Source organism: Malus sylvestris, chromosome 1 (assembly GCF_916048215.2).
Source record: "Malus sylvestris chromosome 1, drMalSylv7.2, whole genome shotgun sequence".
Lineage (NCBI taxonomy): Eukaryota > Viridiplantae > Streptophyta > Magnoliopsida > Rosales > Rosaceae > Malus > Malus sylvestris.
The window spans coordinates 13,142,264-13,161,639 of record NC_062260.1 but is presented as its reverse complement, the minus strand read 5'-3'; the positions used below and the strand labels follow the sequence as shown (position 1 = coordinate 13,161,639).

At 37.5% G+C, this 19,376-nt stretch overlaps 2 long non-coding RNA genes across 3 annotated transcripts; both read right to left on the bottom strand.

Annotated features, from left to right (window-relative positions):
* Positions 1 to 1,274: 1,274 nt before the first annotated feature.
* LOC126587956 (uncharacterized) lies at positions 1,275 to 5,053 on the bottom strand. 2 transcript variants are annotated; one of them, XR_007611299.1, is made up of 7 exons: positions 4,883 to 5,053; positions 3,133 to 3,403; positions 2,616 to 2,849; positions 2,293 to 2,511; positions 2,075 to 2,173; positions 1,891 to 1,968; positions 1,275 to 1,808 (listed from the first exon to the last, which is right to left on the bottom strand). It is a non-coding gene; the product is annotated as an uncharacterized LOC126587956 (long non-coding RNA). The 2 variants fall into 2 exon arrangements; XR_007611290.1 differs by having other exon boundaries at positions 2,616 to 3,403.
* Positions 5,054 to 10,337: 5,284 nt separating this feature from the next.
* LOC126588035 (uncharacterized) lies at positions 10,338 to 11,668 on the bottom strand. The gene is made up of 2 exons (XR_007611306.1): positions 11,165 to 11,668; positions 10,338 to 10,538 (listed from the first exon to the last, which is right to left on the bottom strand). It is a non-coding gene; the product is annotated as an uncharacterized LOC126588035 (long non-coding RNA).
* Between the last annotated feature and the right edge of the window lie 7,708 nt (positions 11,669 to 19,376).

The window sequence follows — 19,376 nt, the reverse complement described above, 5'->3', positions numbered from 1 at the left end:
ATTGATGATTTTAGTTCAACTTTAAATGTTTATTTTCATTGTCTTTGATTATAGTTAGAATGCTTGTGTTATGATTGTGTTGGATACGTTAAAATTTAAAATTTCAATGTTTTTCATTTTTTGAAAGAAAAAAAAAACAAAAAACCGAAACCGAACCGAAACCGAACCGAAAAAAAACCGAACCGAAAAAAACCGAAAAAAAATGAACCGAACCGAACCGAACCGAAAATTCGGTTTGGTTTCGGTTTTGGCAAAAAACCGAACCGAATTAAACCGAACCCACCCCTAAAATTGCAGGTTGTATTTCCACAAATATGTCTCCTCCCACAAAACCCAAATTATGGGTGGTTCCTTGCAATTCAGCCACCACATCTGGTTGATCAAACACAATGCAGTTGATGTTGGGGAATGCATTGGCAAGCCTTGGCCATGGCTCCTGTTCCCCCTCCAACATCCACCAGGGATTTCAAACCCTCAAAAACTCCTCCACACTCTTCCACTACCGCCCTTTCGATAAGCTTGGAGTCAGCCTCCATTGCTTCATTAAACAAGTTACCGAACCTTGGTTCCTGAGCTCCCAAATTCCAAAAGTGCATTCTGTGTTGCATTTCAATGGTGTACATGCAGCAGCTGGATCATCCCCACCGTTCATCTGCAACCAAGCTACCATCAAGTGAAATGGGGTCGTCACTACCTGATAGAATAAAACCCTAGTTAGGATTCCTTGTTTCCACAAGTATGGTAATTAAATGTAAATGTTTTTCTTACTTTCCTAGAAATTATAATATTCATTCACTATTACGTTAAACATTTTGCGCGACGAGGGAGTATTTGTCACGCAAAGCATTTCCAGGTCGCACAAAACCTATGGCGATGCAAAAATTGTAGTGTAGAATTTGTCGCTCAAAGGTCGTGAAGAAAGACCTTGCGCGACGAAGAGTGCACATTCGTCACGCAACTAAAAGATTGCGCGATGCTTTACTTCTCGTTGCAAGAAAGGTATACAGACAAAGGTTTTTGTCACACGATATAAAAGGGTACAAGTTTGCTTTGTGATGAGAAATTTCTAGGGATGTCTATAATTCGCCTTGAAAATGTTTGCACGACGAAGCATGTAAGATGCACGTGGTTTTGCACGACTACATATCTTCGTTGCGCAAGTGTAATTTTTAATTAAAAAAAAATATATTTCATACAATTGACAAGAAAAAAAAAACAAATTAATAAATAGAAAACCAATTTATTTATAATATAAATAAACATGTACGTACAAATACAAAGTTTAAAAAAGAAAGCGGGAAAAAAAACAAAAAAAATGAGGCATAATCTATGGGCAAGTCGTTTGGAAGTGCTTGGTAATCTTGCTGCTAGAAGGGGGTGGGGTTGGGAACGGGGTCGGAGGTCAACGGGTCTGATTGCTGTGTATGCTCTGTGTGAAGGGTCTCTGACGGCGGTGATGCAGGAAAATCTAGGGGACGAATCTTGGAGGAACTGAGGGCTTGTACAATCAATGACATTTGAGTCTTGTACGATGCGAGCTCACTCCTTAGGCCAGCGACTTCCTGCGTTAAAGCCGTAACCTCGCCCTTCGACTAAGAGAATGAAGAGGCTCCACTTTCCCGTTGTCTGGCATTTCTTATCCCTCGACAATATGTCCTTGGCCTCCGACCAAAAGTTTGGTCGAATGTCTCTGTAAGGATGTGAAACCTCGCATCCTCAAGGGGATCCACAGACTCGTTCGGCATGTCTGGGGGAAGCTAGAAGGCGAACTCCAGAAGGACCAACTGACCTTTCTCTAACATAGTCGCCTGTGAAATAAAACATGGAATATTAATAGCAAACAATTTGAAATAATTAGTATAAATCTTTAATGCATAAGAAATTAATTACATGAAAGGACTTGGCCAACTTATCCCCATGCCGAACATAAACGTCAGCAAAGACGTCGATCTTCGAGAATTTTGAACCCTTATGAAATAGAAAAAGATAAAGAAAATGTTAATATGGAAACAAAAAAGAAAATAAAAATTATTAGCGACATTTTAAAATTGGAAATGAAAGCTTTAATATATACCTTCCGTCATGCCTCCATCCTATATGAGAAATGAGTCGAACCCGAATGGTGGAGAAGAGTCTTCTTCTCCTGATTGATCTTGTTTGTGTTCGCCTTCTTCTGTTATGCACAAAATAAACGTATTAGTTGTAATATTTAAAGAAAATAAAAAAATTCATAATAAACATTAGTAAAAATAAAAAAAAGTAAAATGAAAGAAGTTCTAATTAAAAACTCACCACATAGCCCAGCTCCTGAAAATGATTGCAGAGCCAAACCTAACTATCTTGTCGGTCCTCGAACTAATTCGGGCAACCCTCCTCCAGAGCGACCTGTGGATCATCAAACATCTTGAAATACTGGCGCAGGTCACTCTTCCACTGCTTGTAGCATTTAGAGAAGAGTCAATTGAGGTACACCAACATGTCCTTGTTGATGTCCTCGAAATGGTAGTTTGTCTACAATGTAACAAATATTACGAAAGTATTAGTAATAAAAGACATTAATAAATATAAATATATAAATTTTACATGAAAAGCATTAACAGGACGATGATACTTACCGACAAATGATTGTGCACCGTGTTTTTCACCTCCTCCGGCATTGCCTTCCAAGACTTCCAGTGCATAGGGCAATAGCTCAACACGACGTGCCCAATGTCGTGGACCAATGCACTATGCTGCTCCACCGTTGGTGTTGCTCGATGTCGCCCACCGTATCCAACTGTGATATGACCATAGGTGACCTGGGTGATTTTCGCCGTCTTCAATTGTCGACAAGGTCCTCGGGTTTTTTTCTTGTGTGCAAAGAAATGAAAAATTAATGTTAACCTAAAACCAATAACAAATCCTACCAAAATTTCGGCAGAACCTCCCTATAATGAAACCATTTTCCAAAACCTTGAATATGTATCCAACACAATGATCACAACTGTTTAATAATGGGTTTGGTATGATGACAACAATATATATATATATATAATAACTTTTAATCCTTAAATGACATAACTTAACAAACTGAACCTAAAATAACAAAACTAAGTTAACATGGGAATGAGGGAGTAAATTAGGATAGTATACTTGGCTGTGGACTCGAGGCATCGGTTGTGGATCCCGATGGCGACATCTGCTCCAAAGTGCAGGGGCGTTAATGAGCACGTCGAGCGCTAACAGGTAGCGCCACCGAAGAAGTCGAAGATGTTGGTGCATGTGGGACTGGAGGACCAACCGGGTCAACCGGATTCACCGGCCTATGGTCAATCTCTGCCGGAGCAGTGGTGGTAGTAGTAGGTCTAGTCGTCGGACGAGGTGTAGTCATCATCGCCTTCCGGGTTCTAATGAGCTGTGACATCTACAAAATTGAAAATAAATTTGTTAGATTACAAAGATAAAAATTATCGTACACATGCATAATAAATTCTACTTAAATTTAAACGAAATTTAAAAACCCTAATTTAAAAACCCTAATTCTAAAACCAATTCAGTTTTGTTTTCAATTTCTTATTTACATGTTTTCATATTCAATGGCAAATTGGTTTCTTTTATTTCAACTTTAACTTCAAAAATGGCTTTTAAATTTAGGTATTTTGTCTTCGACTCTATCGCTTCCATGCTAATTAAGCTATAGATTAATAAGTTTTGCAACAGAAACAACTAAAAACCATGTTCGCCTGCAGGGTTATCTGTATGTGTATTATATCGATAATTCTAGGACTTGTCATATCATGTTCCTAGCTTGATGCTCTGGGTATCTTCTCCTATTAATAATAGTGGCACCTTAATTTGATCAACCAAATTTGGTGAAGCACCAGACAAACAGAAACCCATGCATACAGAGGCAACTGTACTGAAGCATGAATTGAAAAAAATAATGTACATGATTATTATTCCACTACTTAATTTGTTACAAGTCACCACAAATTTCTCTGCATTATGGTTGTTAGGACAATAGATTAGGTTGCAAGATAAATTTCCAAAGTTCTACTAGCTTAGTTACAATTTTTTTTTGCAGAAATCAAACATGCTAAATTTAGTTACAATTTTTTTTTGCAGAAATCAAACATGCTAAATTTATATGCATGTTTTGAAATTGGTTATAGGAAGTGGGCTTCAAGTCTTAACAATAATGGACACTATGAAATCAGGGTAACCAAATGGGAATAGCTATATACTTCAAAAACGCATATCTCACACACACACACACACACACACACACACACACACACATATATATATATATATATATATATATATATATATATTCTGCCAAGAATCAGATTTGATTGGCACAGATGAAGATGAACAATAAGAGGCTAGCTAGGAGCGGAGTAAATTGCATCGATTACCATGTTGTAATTGGCCTAGCTAATTCTAACCCTTTACTTGAAATTAAAAAAACCCCTAATTTAAGAACCCTAATCTAACCCCAATGAAGCACTCTAAATCTAACCCCCAATTTAAGAAAAGCTAATCTAACCTATTGGCCTAGCTAATTCTAACCCTTTACTTGAAATTAAAAAACCCCTAATGTAAGAACCCTAATCTAACCCCAATGAAGCACCCTAAATCTGACCCCAAATTTAAGAAAAGCTAATCTAACCTCACTGCCCAAAATCGTTTTCCTAATTTAAGACCTAAATCAAACCCCAATTAAGAACCCTAAAAATTCTAATTTAAGAACCTAAATGTAACCCCCCAATTTACGAACCCTAAATCTAACCCCACTGCCCTAATTCTAACCCCCAATTTGAAAAAAAGAACCCTTCATCTATAAACCCTAATTAACATGGTAAATAAAGAAAATTGAAAAAAAAGAAGAAGAGGAAATTACCTCTTGGAGATGAAGACGCGACGGCCAGAGAGAGGGACAGAGAGATGAGGTGAGCGATGGAGAGAGGGACGGAGAGATGAGGTGAGCGACAGAGAGTGGTAGTGAGAGGGTATGAGGATATTCACGTCTGTCGGGGAAGAAAAACTAAGGGTGAGTGTCGGGAGAGAACGATGAAGGAGAGAGAGGGTATCGAGAAAGAAAAAGGAAGAAGAGAGAAGTGATGGCAGGAAGATGATACACAGGAATAAAAACATAGAAGCTTGTGCGACAGAGACTTTGTCGTGCAAGGTTAAAAACTTCGTCACAATGTTTTTTAAAATTTTTGCGAAAAAAAAAGCGCCTTAATTTTCAGGCACTTGTGCGACGAAGACCTAGATTTCATTGCGCAAATATCCTTTGCGTGGAAGTGTCTAAAAATTCAATCTACCCGCATAAATTTAAAATGTTTGTGTGACCAAAAAGTGTTATGTTTCGCGCAATTATGTTTAAAAATGGTTTTTTATTTTTTTTTATTTTAGAATTTTGATTAAAATTTATTATAAAATATTAATAATTTTTTTTTTATTTACAAAGTGATTCACATATAAAATGGGATCCCAAATAAAATGTATTAACCATTTAATGTGTTTTACAACAAAAATTACAAATAAATTGCATTAATCTTCATCCGAACTATAATAACTTTCACTTTCTTCGCTATCATCATTTTCGGTGTCCCATTCTTCATTATCGATAGGTATGCCACCGTCGTCTTTTGTGTGCATTGGACCATTGTATTGTGGAAGATTACCAAGGTCAATTGTGATTGATTGAATCGGTATTTCGAATGAAGATACTCCTTCTATCTGAAATGGTTCTTGGATAAGATTAGTATCTCAGAGTGTTTCCGCACCAATTTTCATAAAAGATTTTAGACGTTGGTCAGCAGCATTGTCGATGTCATCGGCAGTAGGGTCTTGTTCTGGTATAGTATACACATTCATATGATCCATCTTCTGAACAATTTTCCAACCCCTCCCGGCTTTAGGGTCATCTAAATACATAATTTGTTTTTCCATGTTTGCTAAAATGTAACGGTCATCATCGTACCAAGTTTCGGTAGTGTTCACTGATAGTAATCCATGATCTCTTTTAACACTTCCCTACCTATTTGGGTTTGTATCAAACCATCGACACTTAAATAGGATCACTTGGCATCAGTTTTTGTAAAGCAATTCCATGACACTTGTTAGGTTGCCATAGAAATCAATGTTTGTACTTTTGCCTCCACCCGTGACATGAACATCGATGTGTTGCGTACACAACTTGTCATCTCGTGCAGCCCCTAAGAACTTGACGCTGTTGACATGGCAACCTGAGAACAATTCAACTTGAATCAGTTTGAAAGCCAAGTTATATAACTCTTCACTGTACGCAAGGGAATTCAATGCTTTCAATCGATTCACCTAATATTACACAAACACTTAAATTTGTTAGTTTGAGCAAAATATTTGGTATAATATATATGTCCAATACAAAACACTTCAAACTTACATATTCAAGAAACCATTGCAAGAATAATTCACAGTGTTTCTTGGCATACAAATGTGAAGGATGTGCCTGCTTTATCATATCTTTATGCTCGTCTAGGTATGACAATGTCTCATCACAATTGTTGAGTACGAACCAATGTGCTACCTCCATGTCCTTTTTGGAATGACTCACCTTGTATCTAATCTTTGAAGGGTCGAGCGATTTGCAAAAACTAAAAGTTTCTTCTTTCTCACACCCCCGTCATTATTGGGAGGAGGACGATTGAAAGTTGTCTCCACATCTTTTAAATACATTCCACAAAATGTAAGCGTCTCATATGCCACCCAAGCTTGTATAATTGATCATTCGGGCTTCGCTTTGTTTCATACACTTTTCTTCAAGTCTTCAAAAAGCCTGCCAAAATAAAATGATACGATACAAATTTTACTAATCGTAAGATATTGATTAATAAAAATGATGAGGAATATATACCTTTCTATTGGACCTTTCTATTGGATACATCCATCGAAAGTTGACTGGTCCAGCAAGCAATGCCTCATTTGGTAAGTGAACAATCATGTGGATCATACTTGTGAAGAAAGCTGGAGGAAATATCATCTCAAATTTGCATAGAACTTGCACACAACTTGCACAGAACTTGCACTATGTCATGGCGCAACTGATTAACGTCCGTCTTTCGCAACGATCTTAATGTCAATTGCGAAAAAAAACTGGACAACAACATGATTGGTTTCGCTACGTAATTTGGCAAGAGATGTTGAATACCAACATGAAGTAGGCATTGCAGAACCACATAGCAGTCATGACTCTTTAGTCTAGCTAATTTACCTGTCAACATTCATGCAACGTGCGATATTTGAAGCATATCCATCAAGAAACTTTACAGACGATAAAAACTTTAAAAATTCTTTTTTGTCATTCGGTTTCATGGAAAAGAACGTAAGATCCCTTATAACTTTATCATTGTCCCTATTCATCTATAAACCCCGTTGTATTCCCATTCGTTCCAAATCAAGACGAGCTTTGATCTTGTCCTTTGTCTTGCCTTCGATATCTAGAATTGTGTCGACCAATGTGTCAGATACATTTTTCTCAACATGCATAACATTGAGGTTGTGCCTCAATTTTAGTTTCGACCAATACGGGAGCTCAAAAAACACAAACTTGTGCGTCCAATTCATATGTGTAGAAGGTTTGGTCCTACTGACGTTTGTCCCGAACAAAGCAAAATCCAAACGGTTAAGCTGTTCCAAAATCTGATCAGTGGACCATTCCCTGGGTCTGAGGTGATGCTTTTTTTTCCCGTCGAACTCTTTATCATTCTCTCACTACTCGTGGTCCTATGGCAACCATTTCCAATGACTAAGGTAACAAACTTTTCCGACATGCCAACTAGATGTTACGCCTTTCTTGCATACAAGGCAAGCTATATAACCCCTAGTGCTTTACTCAGAAACCATTGCATATGCGGGGAAATCGTTCACAGTCCTCATTACTGTTGCCCGCAAAGTAAACATCTTGCCTGTACACTTATTGTATGTGTGCACACTGTGTGTCCAGAAATCTTTTAGCTCATTCACTAACGGTAATATGTATACATCGATTGACCAACCAGGATCCTCAATTATCAATAGAGTCATCGTCATGTATTCTTTTTTCATACATTTCCATGGCGGAAAATTATATGGAAATATGAAAATCGGCCAAATATTATGATGTTGGTTTAGAACCTCGAACGAATTTAATCTGTCAGTGGCAAGTCCCAATCTAATGTTCCGAGGATCAGTAGCAAAATCAGGGAACGTTCGTTCAAACTCTTTCCACGCCTCTCTATCTGTATGATGCCTTATAGCAGCTTCATCGTATTCAATAGCCTGGTAGACCGGCTGTTACTCCAACCCAATTGCCCCAGCTAGCAGTTCCAGCCCATACGGGTGATGGGGCTTGAAGGAGGCCTGAGCGAGAGACCAGGCGGGAATCGACAGCCAGAGAGCTTGAGGGTTGTGTGACGTGCGATTGATGTGCTGCATCAGTGCATGCGCCGACCTTGACATCTCATCGTCATCATTCGACATGTTGCTATTGAAGCTGAGGCTTCCGGCAGAGTTTTGCACCACCAGCTGCTGCTGTTGCGGTTGAGCTGAATTTTTTCCTCGGATTGGTCGGGTTTGGTCACGGAGCTCGCTGAATTTTTTCCTCGGATTCTGGAAAAACAAAACAGAAAGCATGCACATCGAAAAGAACAAAATTTAACCATTAATAACATGTTTACCAATCGACGACTGGAACAAAGAACGCCTACAGTCTGGAACAACGATTGCCCGAGATCAGGAACGATGCCACAACGACGAACGTTATCTGAAACAACGAACGCCAAAATTGTCATTTCACAAATTCAATTAAGAAGGACATTGTGATTTGACCTAAACAGGATAGAAGGAAAGAACTTCTTATCACTTTCACTCTGTGAAATTGGACTTTTTCGTTGATGGGGTAGGTTGTGGCCTCATTGGATGGTTGGATGTGGATACATGTGCTAGGGCAACCTCGAGTAGACGAGAGTTTGATGTTGAAATTTGTTGAGCATTTTGGTTAAGCGGCTGTAGAGAAAGATGCAGAAGAGAGGGAAGGAGAGAGAAAAGGATGTAAAATGTTTCATTAGTTTCACTTGGTTTAGGGTGATTAAAAAGTTAGAAGCAAATAATAAATAATTTTTTTTATATCAAATTTGAACTAATTCATGTGATTAGGAGTCTTCTACATGCGTCTAGAGTCTTCTCCAACATCAAGAATAAATTTTTTATAAAAAAAAAAAAAAAATTCTCTTTAGTAAAAAAAAAAAAAATTCAAGACTAAAATTTCTTAAACTAATTAACATAATTAGTTAAAATAGGGGTACTTTAGTAATTACATTATTTTTCATTCCGATTCATGTGAATTAGTAAACAATTTATATAGATTAATGTCATTCCTACTCCGATTCCAGACAATCTTAGTAAACAACTTCAACAAGAAAATCTTATCCGAAATTACAAAGAAAATTATCAAAATCTATCACCAATAATTGTCTTTTCGGATATTGACATGTGGCGCAACGAGAACAATTAAAAATCTTACCCGAAATTACAAATAAAATTGTTTTGTATTATTTTATAAATAAAAAAAACTACTAATAATTTATTGCCTATTGCCAGGGCTATTAAGTGTAGGGGTGGAGATGCAAAAGGCAGTTACTATTCATTAAGCATAGTTACTGTTCACTGAGTGGATTAAATAGTGAATAGCCCTAAGGGTCCTTAGCAACGGTGGAGTTGCTCTTAGGACAATGTCATCTACCTACTTTTCATGTCGGTGGCAACGACTTCAAAGGCAAATAAAGCATGACTTTTTGTGGGATCTTCATCGATCTATTCTGAGATGTCATTTTGAACCTTGACTCATTGCATACAGGGCATTTATCCAATACTTCATTCTCCTTACAAAACAATACACAATTGTTTTTGCAAGCATGAATTGTTTTGTAACTCAATCCGAGACCATTCAACACCTTTTGAGTGTTTCTATGGTCTTTCGACATATAATTGTCCTTTGGTAGCATTTTCTTGAAAACCCCCAAAAAATAATCAAAACACTAGTTCGATATACGATACTTTATTTTCCCGTGCATTAGTTGCACAATAGCTCTGAGAATGGAAAATCCCTCATAGCCCGGGTATAAGTCTTGGTTGTTCATATTGTTCGAATTCTCCACTATCCATTAGTGTAGGCACGTCATCTTCCATTTCCTAATTGGTATTTGTCAACGCAAATGGAAAAACATCATTTAAGATTTCCATGACTTGTTCATTAGGATCCATATTATATTCAACATTGCCCACTTGTCACGTTTGAAGATGATGCATTGTCTAATTGTTCCTCGTAATGGTTCCAAATATTATAGGTCTCTACCATTCCATTCCTTACTAAATGCAATCGAACATTTTCAATAGTTTCCCTTAACATGTTGTTACACCTTTTACATGGACACTGGATTCTAGTTGCACCTGGGTTGCACGTGTTTCGACAAGCCGGATTTGTTGGTGGCATCTATTTGGGTTATGCATCCACATTCTGTCCATCATTCCTACAACCACAATAACAGTACAACAATCACAATAATTTTTACATGATCTTGCCACCTTATGCGTCTGGTAATGGCCATATCCCATTCGGGAATGCAAATCATGTCACGTAATTTATGCCTACTTCAGATTAGATTTTGACGTGGATAAATTTCGGCAGCATCTTTGTACAGTTCTTCAAGTGCACGACATAGATATGAAATACCTATGTGCCACTCGAAGAACATACAGAGATGACATCAAAATCCCCACGACCGAAACCTAATACTTTAACCGTAAACTACGCGGCATAACTTTTCATTCCCAAACTGTCCAAATAATGGGACAATTCAAAAATCAATTGGACCACAATCATACTTTCACAACCATACGCGACATCCAACTATTCCTCAAACTAAACTAAGTTTACTAAAAAAACAAGTACGAAGTTAATTACAATTAACTCCTTACATCACAACACATTTGTACACACATAAAAATTTGTTCATATACAATTCAACATTATACTTAATTATAACATAATTTTTTTGTAATAAATATAATTTAACAACTTAATATAAATATAACAACATAATTTCAATATAATTTAACTAATATATATTTTTTAAAAATAAAACGAAGAAAATACCTTCCAAATCGTTATCCACCGAGTGCTAATCACACACAATATCCCTATACAGAACGAATTTTGTGGTGTTAAATTATATTTTATCAATCTACTTTTAATGCATTGCATCGTTATCCACCGAGCGCTAGTCACACACACACACAATATCCAGATGCACAATGAATTTTGCTATTTCATTGTATTTATATTGTTATGGAAAGATTACATATGAAGGTTTTGTGGATTCAGGTCGTGCCAACAACAAATGGCTACTATCATTGTATCTATATTTTATCAAAGGAAAACTAATGAAAATAATTTGAAAATTTTGAATTTTAACGAAAATGACAAAATAAAGGATAAAGTGAATAGTACCATGATTGACTTTTTAATGTAAAAATATGATTTTCATTAAAGTGAATAATACCAGGACTTTTTGTTAAAGTTCCCTTATATCAATCTACTTTTAATGCATTGCATGGTCGCTGTAGCACATCACATGTAATGTTCTACCTAATAATATTGATCAAGGGATGGGCTGTAATCCCCATCCACCCTCCCCCTCCCCCTCCCCCTCCCCCTCCCCCTTCGCAAGTCTGAATAAGGATGGGCTGGTGATTAATCCCACCTCCATTGTTTTTGAATGCCTAGGGGTGGGCGCCAATTCAATCGCACCATATCTTTCTTACACCACCACTATTCCAATGGGACAAGGATTGTCTGCCCTCCATTTTTCCATGCCCTTCCATGCCCTCCTGTTTGTGTGATCATGGTTAAGCCACGTTAACATTTTATATTACTATTCATTTTTGTCTTATTATCTTTATAAAAAAATAATATAAAATGTTAACGTGGCTTAACTGTGACCACACAAAACAAGAGGGCATGGAAGGACATGGAAAAAGGGAGGGCAGACAATCCTTGTCCTTACCAAAGAGTCTTACAATAGAAACCTTTTTGAAAAATTGTACAAATAATTGGAAAATGATCATTGTCAAATCCTTTTTTTTGGCAATCATAGGGATCCCGTGATCGTGACCGTTCATCGTACATCGTTTGGTCAGAAATTGTTAGGTACAATTTATATTTAATTTTAATTTTCAAAATTTTGAAATGATTTCTGGTCGTACGATGAACATGATGATGTTGTGCAAAGAAATTGGAGTGAACAAGTATGCGCATGAGGCGTGCGACGAAATGGGCTTTTGAAGGGGGGCATTGAGCCCCGCCATGAGCTCGGAAAGAGAGATGGGTTGGCCGTGGCTGTGAATCATGTTTGGGATGCCCAGTTGAACTGCACATGTGAGTGACATGGAGTTTATGAACTGGAATATGTGGTTCCAAATCTGAGCTTGAGCTTCGAGAAGCTCATGGCCAGTAGCCCGTACTTCACCAGTACTCAAACCCATGTGTGTGTATATATGTGTATGTAAGTATGTGGCTCCGAGAATATTTGGATTGATTCTTCTCTTGCTATTTTAATTTTGAATGCATGGGTATGCGGATCGATGTATATAGCACTGCCTACATACATAAATGAAAAATCATATTATACTCCATTTCAGGCGAAGCTAGGCTCTGGTTTCTAACCTCCATCATCACAAGGAGCAGAATTCGAGCTTGCATGCTGAAATCGTTCTCGATTTAACCGAAGTCCGACGAAATACCCTCTTAGGTCCGTGAGATTCTGGCCAAATTCGATTTCGCCGGCCACCTTGAGACCCTCTGGTATACTTATGTTTCTCTTGTCCCAACTTCTAATTCATATAGTACATGCTTGTTTGGTAGGAAATTTTAGAAAAGATTGATGTCGCTGTACTCTTTTTGCAACAAGGACCAAACTGCAAAAACTTGTTAAAGCTTTAGTGTTGTATGGTAATTCTAAGAAGTTGGGGGCATTTTTGCAATTACCTTTAGTTTTAGGGGTAATTTTGTAAAATGCAAAATTTGGACAGATTATAGTTAATCTGTCCATCTTTTGTATGATTTATGTTTAAGTACCTTGCTAAAGTCAATGTGACTGGATATGGGTACAAGCTTATTCGACAAATGACAAGGCTCATTGACGGCGAGTGCGCTACGGTTACATGAGTGAGTCTTTTTGTTTTTACGGATATATATGTATATGTGATTTTTTTTCCAACAACTGCTTTTATATATTGTGATGTGACATGCCATGTTTAGCTTTACAAATAGACGTTTCGTACACTATATGTTTTTAATATTATTTGTGAGCATAAACTTTTGGCATGACATCCTTGCATTTTATTAGCTCATTATTACATGTTTGCATGGTGTCTTTTAGTTATTTGTACTATCTTGGGCCAAGCACTAGCTTCGCATGCACTGTTTACATTCGCTTTGGATCCAGAGTTAGTTGCCAGCCTGCCCATTTGCATTGATGTGTTGGACTCGTATGTGATGTAACTAGCGTAGCTCACATGATGTAATACTAGAGTGTAAAACCTACACCCAGCATGTTCCATTGTCTGAATATCTATGCAATGGACTTGTGTGCCTACATAAATTAATGAGCTTTGATTTCTTATGATATTGATTTGAGATTTAATGTTAAGGAGACCTGTCGTTATACCCTACATCTTTCAACTCACTTTTGTTGCAGGGTACCGTATTACATACTAGTATTATAATATTCTTGGGAAACCATATACTTGTTTTACAGTGGGTTACACTTTTCGAAAAGGTTTTACAAAACTTTGTTTTCAAGCCCACTCACCTTTATTTTTTGCTCTTCTAGGATTTTAGTGGCAGAGGTTTCATGGTGAAGAATATTGATGGTAAAAGCTGTTATGTAGGAGACTTCTCCTTTCTGTATAAATGTCTTTACTCTCCTTTTATTGCAATTTATCTATGCTCTGACATCACTTGTGTGATATGGGTTCAATCCCGTTCACATGCGCACTCTAAATTAGTCACTTTTAGGTTTTAATTTATTCAAAATTTCCACATCACTACACTTTATGGCTTCGTTACCTTCCAGGTGTCGGTTAACACATTGCAATTTGGGTGTCCAGGTGGACATTCCGGGTTGAGGTGTGTCAGTTTGATATCAGAGCATAGGTTAGGTAGTATCGCTATCATCACACACGTGATGTAAGCATTCTTGGTTCTTGAATTCTAACGTCATAATTATGCTACCTCGTCAGGCACGAAATATGCCAGCTTTTCACGAATTTTAGGCAACTTGGAACGACTATTGTTGACATTTTTCTAACGACTTATCGACCTTTTAGAAGAACACTTGGGCGACCACGACTAGACTTTATGTGAAGAACCTCTTTGCCTAAGAAAGACCTGAAATGGAGATGTTTTGTTGACCCTGAAGTAGGGTAGCCATATTGATAATTGTGTACCACCGAAGATTTTACTGACCAATCCCAACTACAACCTAACCATCGTTACCAACCCTTCTTTTTAGGAAACTGCAAATTCTTTCATCCTTAGCAATTTTTATTTTTGTGCCACCTCCCAAAATTTCCTTGAGATTTTGCTTCACCTTGATGTTTCCGAAAATGTCTTGAGTGACAATCTTAGTGCAGAATTGGTTGCAATTAACGGGAGAACATCTGGGGGATAGTTACATTTGGTCCCCGACAACATCAATCTTTCAAACATAGCAGTTATGATTTCGAGTCTTTTGGAGGAAGATCCAATTTCGATAAATCTCATTCTAAGATAAAGTTAACCACATTTCCCATTCTCAAGCTTAGGCTAGTTTCACCTCATAGGAGCAGCCTTCCTAGAAAATCTTACTTATTCTTCTGACTGTGCCCTAGGTAGTAGCCAACCTAGGTGACGTAATTGTCACCAGAACGAGATTGTCTTGTATTTGGGAGCTATCATCCAGTATTCAGGCAGTATGATTTCTCTATATTGAAAATATAATGTGGTATATGGATATCATACCATTGCCAGGACACTGGTTCATTGTTCCCTGGAGATAGACATTACTAGAATACCATAAAAACATTAGGTAGTGGCACCACTGACATACACACTTATCAAGACAATTAGAGCCAACAGAACCACAATCATAGAAACTTAGGAGCAAGCCATGTAAGAGAATAGCAAACCTGTAGTTAGGACAACGACATTAACCACCAGTTAGTCATATTATCTTTGTTTGTTCAAATACTTCAATCACATGGTACCTTAGTCGGGAACATCTCGACAATTCCAGTGCCACAAGACAAGTCTGTTATGTCCTGCGTGAGTGCAGTGATTGCACTATTATCATTACCAATCAAATATTGCTAGTTAACCTTATCTTGTTGGATATCGTGAAATTCCACGTAATCCAAGAGATTGATTAACTACATTATTATTATTCCTTTGGTAGAGCATCAATCGAAAGTAGTCATTTTTTTTCGACGACTTGTTATTCCTTTGCTCAGCTCCACTCCACTGGCAAACATCAGAAATTGAAGTATGTGACAACCCGTCCCTAATTTGACAATTTTATCAATTTCAAAGGAGGGAATTGACAAAAATGCCTAGAGGTAAGGACGTTGACTTTCGTTGACCAGCGTATAGTAAGACATATGAAACATTCCTTTAGCGTATCCTCATAGTGCTCGTCACTATGAACGGGTGGGCACAAACGAAATCGAATTTGGAGCTACGGTTAAAATTTTATTGAACTACGGTCCTAAAAGGCGTTTTAGTAATTTCAGGTTTACGGGAGATAATTTAATTTTATCTTTTGACCTTGGGCTGTGTAATACGTGAGGCCCACACTTCATTCCTCTACCTCTTACCCGTGTCCCCTATCTTTCTGGACAATCTCACTTTATTTTTATTTTAAATATTCCCTCACCTCACTTCCACCACTCATTAGCTGCCACCTCATCCTTTCCCTCTAACCCTCTCAGCTCTCATCTTTATCCCTCTCAAACTCTCTCTTCCTTTGCACACGCAGAGAGGTCTAGAAGGTTTGCCCAAAAACCAAACCCTAATGATGATGTTTCACTCGACCACCACCACATCCTTGTTCCTCTTAAGCCTTTCTCCAAACTCTCAGTCTCTTTCTCATCCTTTCTACCTCCACTGGTATGGAGAAAGCAACAGTGCATAGTCACCTAACTAGGCCAACTCCGGCGAGATTTTTCAAGATTTCGACCAAGGTAAACCTTAGGATTCCTCATGTTCTCTTTTTAATCATGATCTGATGTCTTTTATAGCCTTGTAATTGATTTGGAGAAAGATTGATGCAGAAATATAAATCGAACCTTGGCCATCAGGCCATTTTTCCGGTTGCTTTAGGCCTCATTTAGACCTCAAATTGGTACATTTCATTCCTTCTCATTCCTAGCTTCAAATCCATATATAGAACTCTGAAAATGACTTAGCAATGAGCATTCGATGTGATATTTTTATTTAGGCAAAAAAATGTGACGTATGGCATCCTTGAAATATTGCTGGTTATGGTAAGCATTTTTATACTATACATAGTATGTATATTTTGGAAACTATACTTGTTTTACGGCAAGAGGTTATAACGTTTTCAAAAGGTTTTTATTAAAACTTTATTTTCAGGCCCACTCACCTTTGTTTTGTGCCCCTCCAGGTTTTAGTATCTCAGCTTTTGTGTCAACAAAGATTCTTGGCAAATCTTGGTGTAGACGATTACCCCTGATGGTGTAATTCTCACCCTATCTTATTGTACTGTACTTATGCTCTGACATCACGTGTTCCCTCTCACAATGCATCTAGGCACTTTTAGGTTTAAGTTTATACACATTTTCCACATCGCTACATTTTATGGCTTCGTCATCTTCCAAGTGTTGACCAACACAACTCGATTTGGAGTCGTAATGGACATTTTGCATTGGCGTGTGTTAGTTTGGTATCAGAGGATAAGTTTGAGTAGTATTGCATTCATCACACGCGTGATGCAAGCATTCTTGGTTCTTGAACCTAAGTATCGAATCTTACCACCTTGTTGAATATGAAAATGTGTTAACTTTTTCTAAGTTTTGAGTGACTTAGACGACTTATCGACATTTTAGAACATCATTTTGGTGGACGCCTCTAGATTTAAATGAAGAACCTCCCTACCGAGGAAAAAAATATCTCGAACAAAGAGAAGTTGATGACCTTAAAACAGGGCTAATGTATCAATAATTGTGTGCCACTAAAGATCTACTGATCAATCCCACTACCATTTAATGATTTCTTCCAACCCTTTCGAGTTAGGAAACCAGAAATGGTTTTGCTTCCTTGGTAGTACCTGTTAGTATACCATCTATTAGAATTCCTATGAAGTTTACTTCGTCAAGATTCCAGAATTGTCTTGAGCGACAAACTGGTGCTAAAGTGGTAGCACTTGATAGGAGAACATCTGGGGGACAGCCACTTTTGGTCCCCAATAGCACTAATCTTTTCAATCACATTGGTGATCATTTCAGATCTTCTGGAGAAAGATCGATTTTCGTTTAAAGTTTGTTTTGAAGTAGATTAATAGCAACTTCATTTTTTCGGCTTTAGAACGTTCCAACCAATACTAGTTTTCATAATTTCTTTTGGTGATGTACTCATAATTTTTGACGAGCATAGGCACATGTGTTTGAGTTGTTATACTTTCGGGTAGCAGAAATCCTAAAAGCAGTCATCAAATTCCCCTAGAATCAAGGAAACCACCTCACATGACCCGTTACTTACCAATCATCTGAAACCACCTACCCCGAGTGGGCTCTAATCTGTAATCAACCTATGGTGGCATTACTAATTGACGATACTGTTTGATATCCATAAACTATCAACTAGTATTCAGGCGTTATGATTTCTGATACCGGGCACATGTACTAGTATCTGGGAGTGATACCCTTATGCCAGAACACCAGTTCATAGTTTGAAGGTAAAGAACAATATCAAAAATATCAAAAGTATCATATATGCATTAATTAGCGACATGACTAATAGATTTATTAACAGTGACTACTTGAGCAGAAGAAACTAAATCGTGGAAACTTAGGAACATGTTTTGTATTAGGATGATAAACTCACAGTTGTTTTTACCTTATCACCTATCTAGATAAACAGAACCTTTCCGACTAGCCACCTCTTCGATCACTTCCGCAGGTAGACAGTAGAATCGAAGTACGGGTTAGTTTCTCACTGTTATAGTGAATTGAAAATTGAGAAAGCTGTGAAGACCTATTAGCACGTGTCGTAGAGAAGGAAATAGTATCGTATGTTTTGAGGATGCATATCTCTGGTGTCATTTCTTAGAATTTTACTTGAGGTACCACTGAAGCGGGAAGTTGGTTACACCATCGATCCACTTTCTCGTACCACACCAACTTTCCTTGCATCTTTTCAAACAACTTCTACATCAATGAGAGAACTTAGTTACAAAAGTTTACGGATTAGGAATTTATCCAACCAAACACCTTATCTAGGGAACCTCAGACCTATCTGTGAAGACGAAAGGCTGAACCTTGGGATCGTATCTAGATTTTAGCGACTCAATCAGGTGACGACGAAAAATCGTTAGCCCCTATTTTGAATTGATGGTCTCTCCGACCAACTTCTTGAGCCTGAGTTTTCTTTCGTAGCCTATTGAATTCATAGTAGTCTTATCATTGACTTTCTCATCCACTTTGGTAATAAGACCAGATTCTTTAAACCCCAACAATCAGCTTTATACCAAATTTCTCAAACATTAGTTTTCTTTAAATAAGTACTCTTCTTGGGAGACGTGATCTCAGTAAACGATATTATTTTCTTTTTCCAAAAAAAACAAAAAAAAAAAAAAACAAAAAAAATACAAATAAAGGGTTTAGTGGAAGAAGGTTGAAATTCTCACAAGGTGTTGTGAAATTCGAGATGTCTTTGATCTTGTCGATTTATCGACACTTTGTTAGTGATTTTTCAGCTATAGTGTCCTTCCTCACTTACGACCGAGGAAAGTTAGTTTAGCTGCGATGTTGAGTATGAGTAAAGTTTCTGACAACTGGACTGTTGTCTTACCTTACCTTTGTTTTACACCTTTCGATGACATTGATCATTTTGGAAATCCATGATGGTGTGTTCTTTGGATGTTTCAACTGTGCTGAGGCAGCATGACGAAGAATCGCTTATATTTTCCAACAGTTAGAATCGTTGGAAATGAACCGTCTTATTCATGACCTAGAGTTAATAGTTGTCACCTTCATTTGGAAACCGGGTGACACTTCTCTGTGGAGAAGTGTGTTCAAAATCTTTACCAACC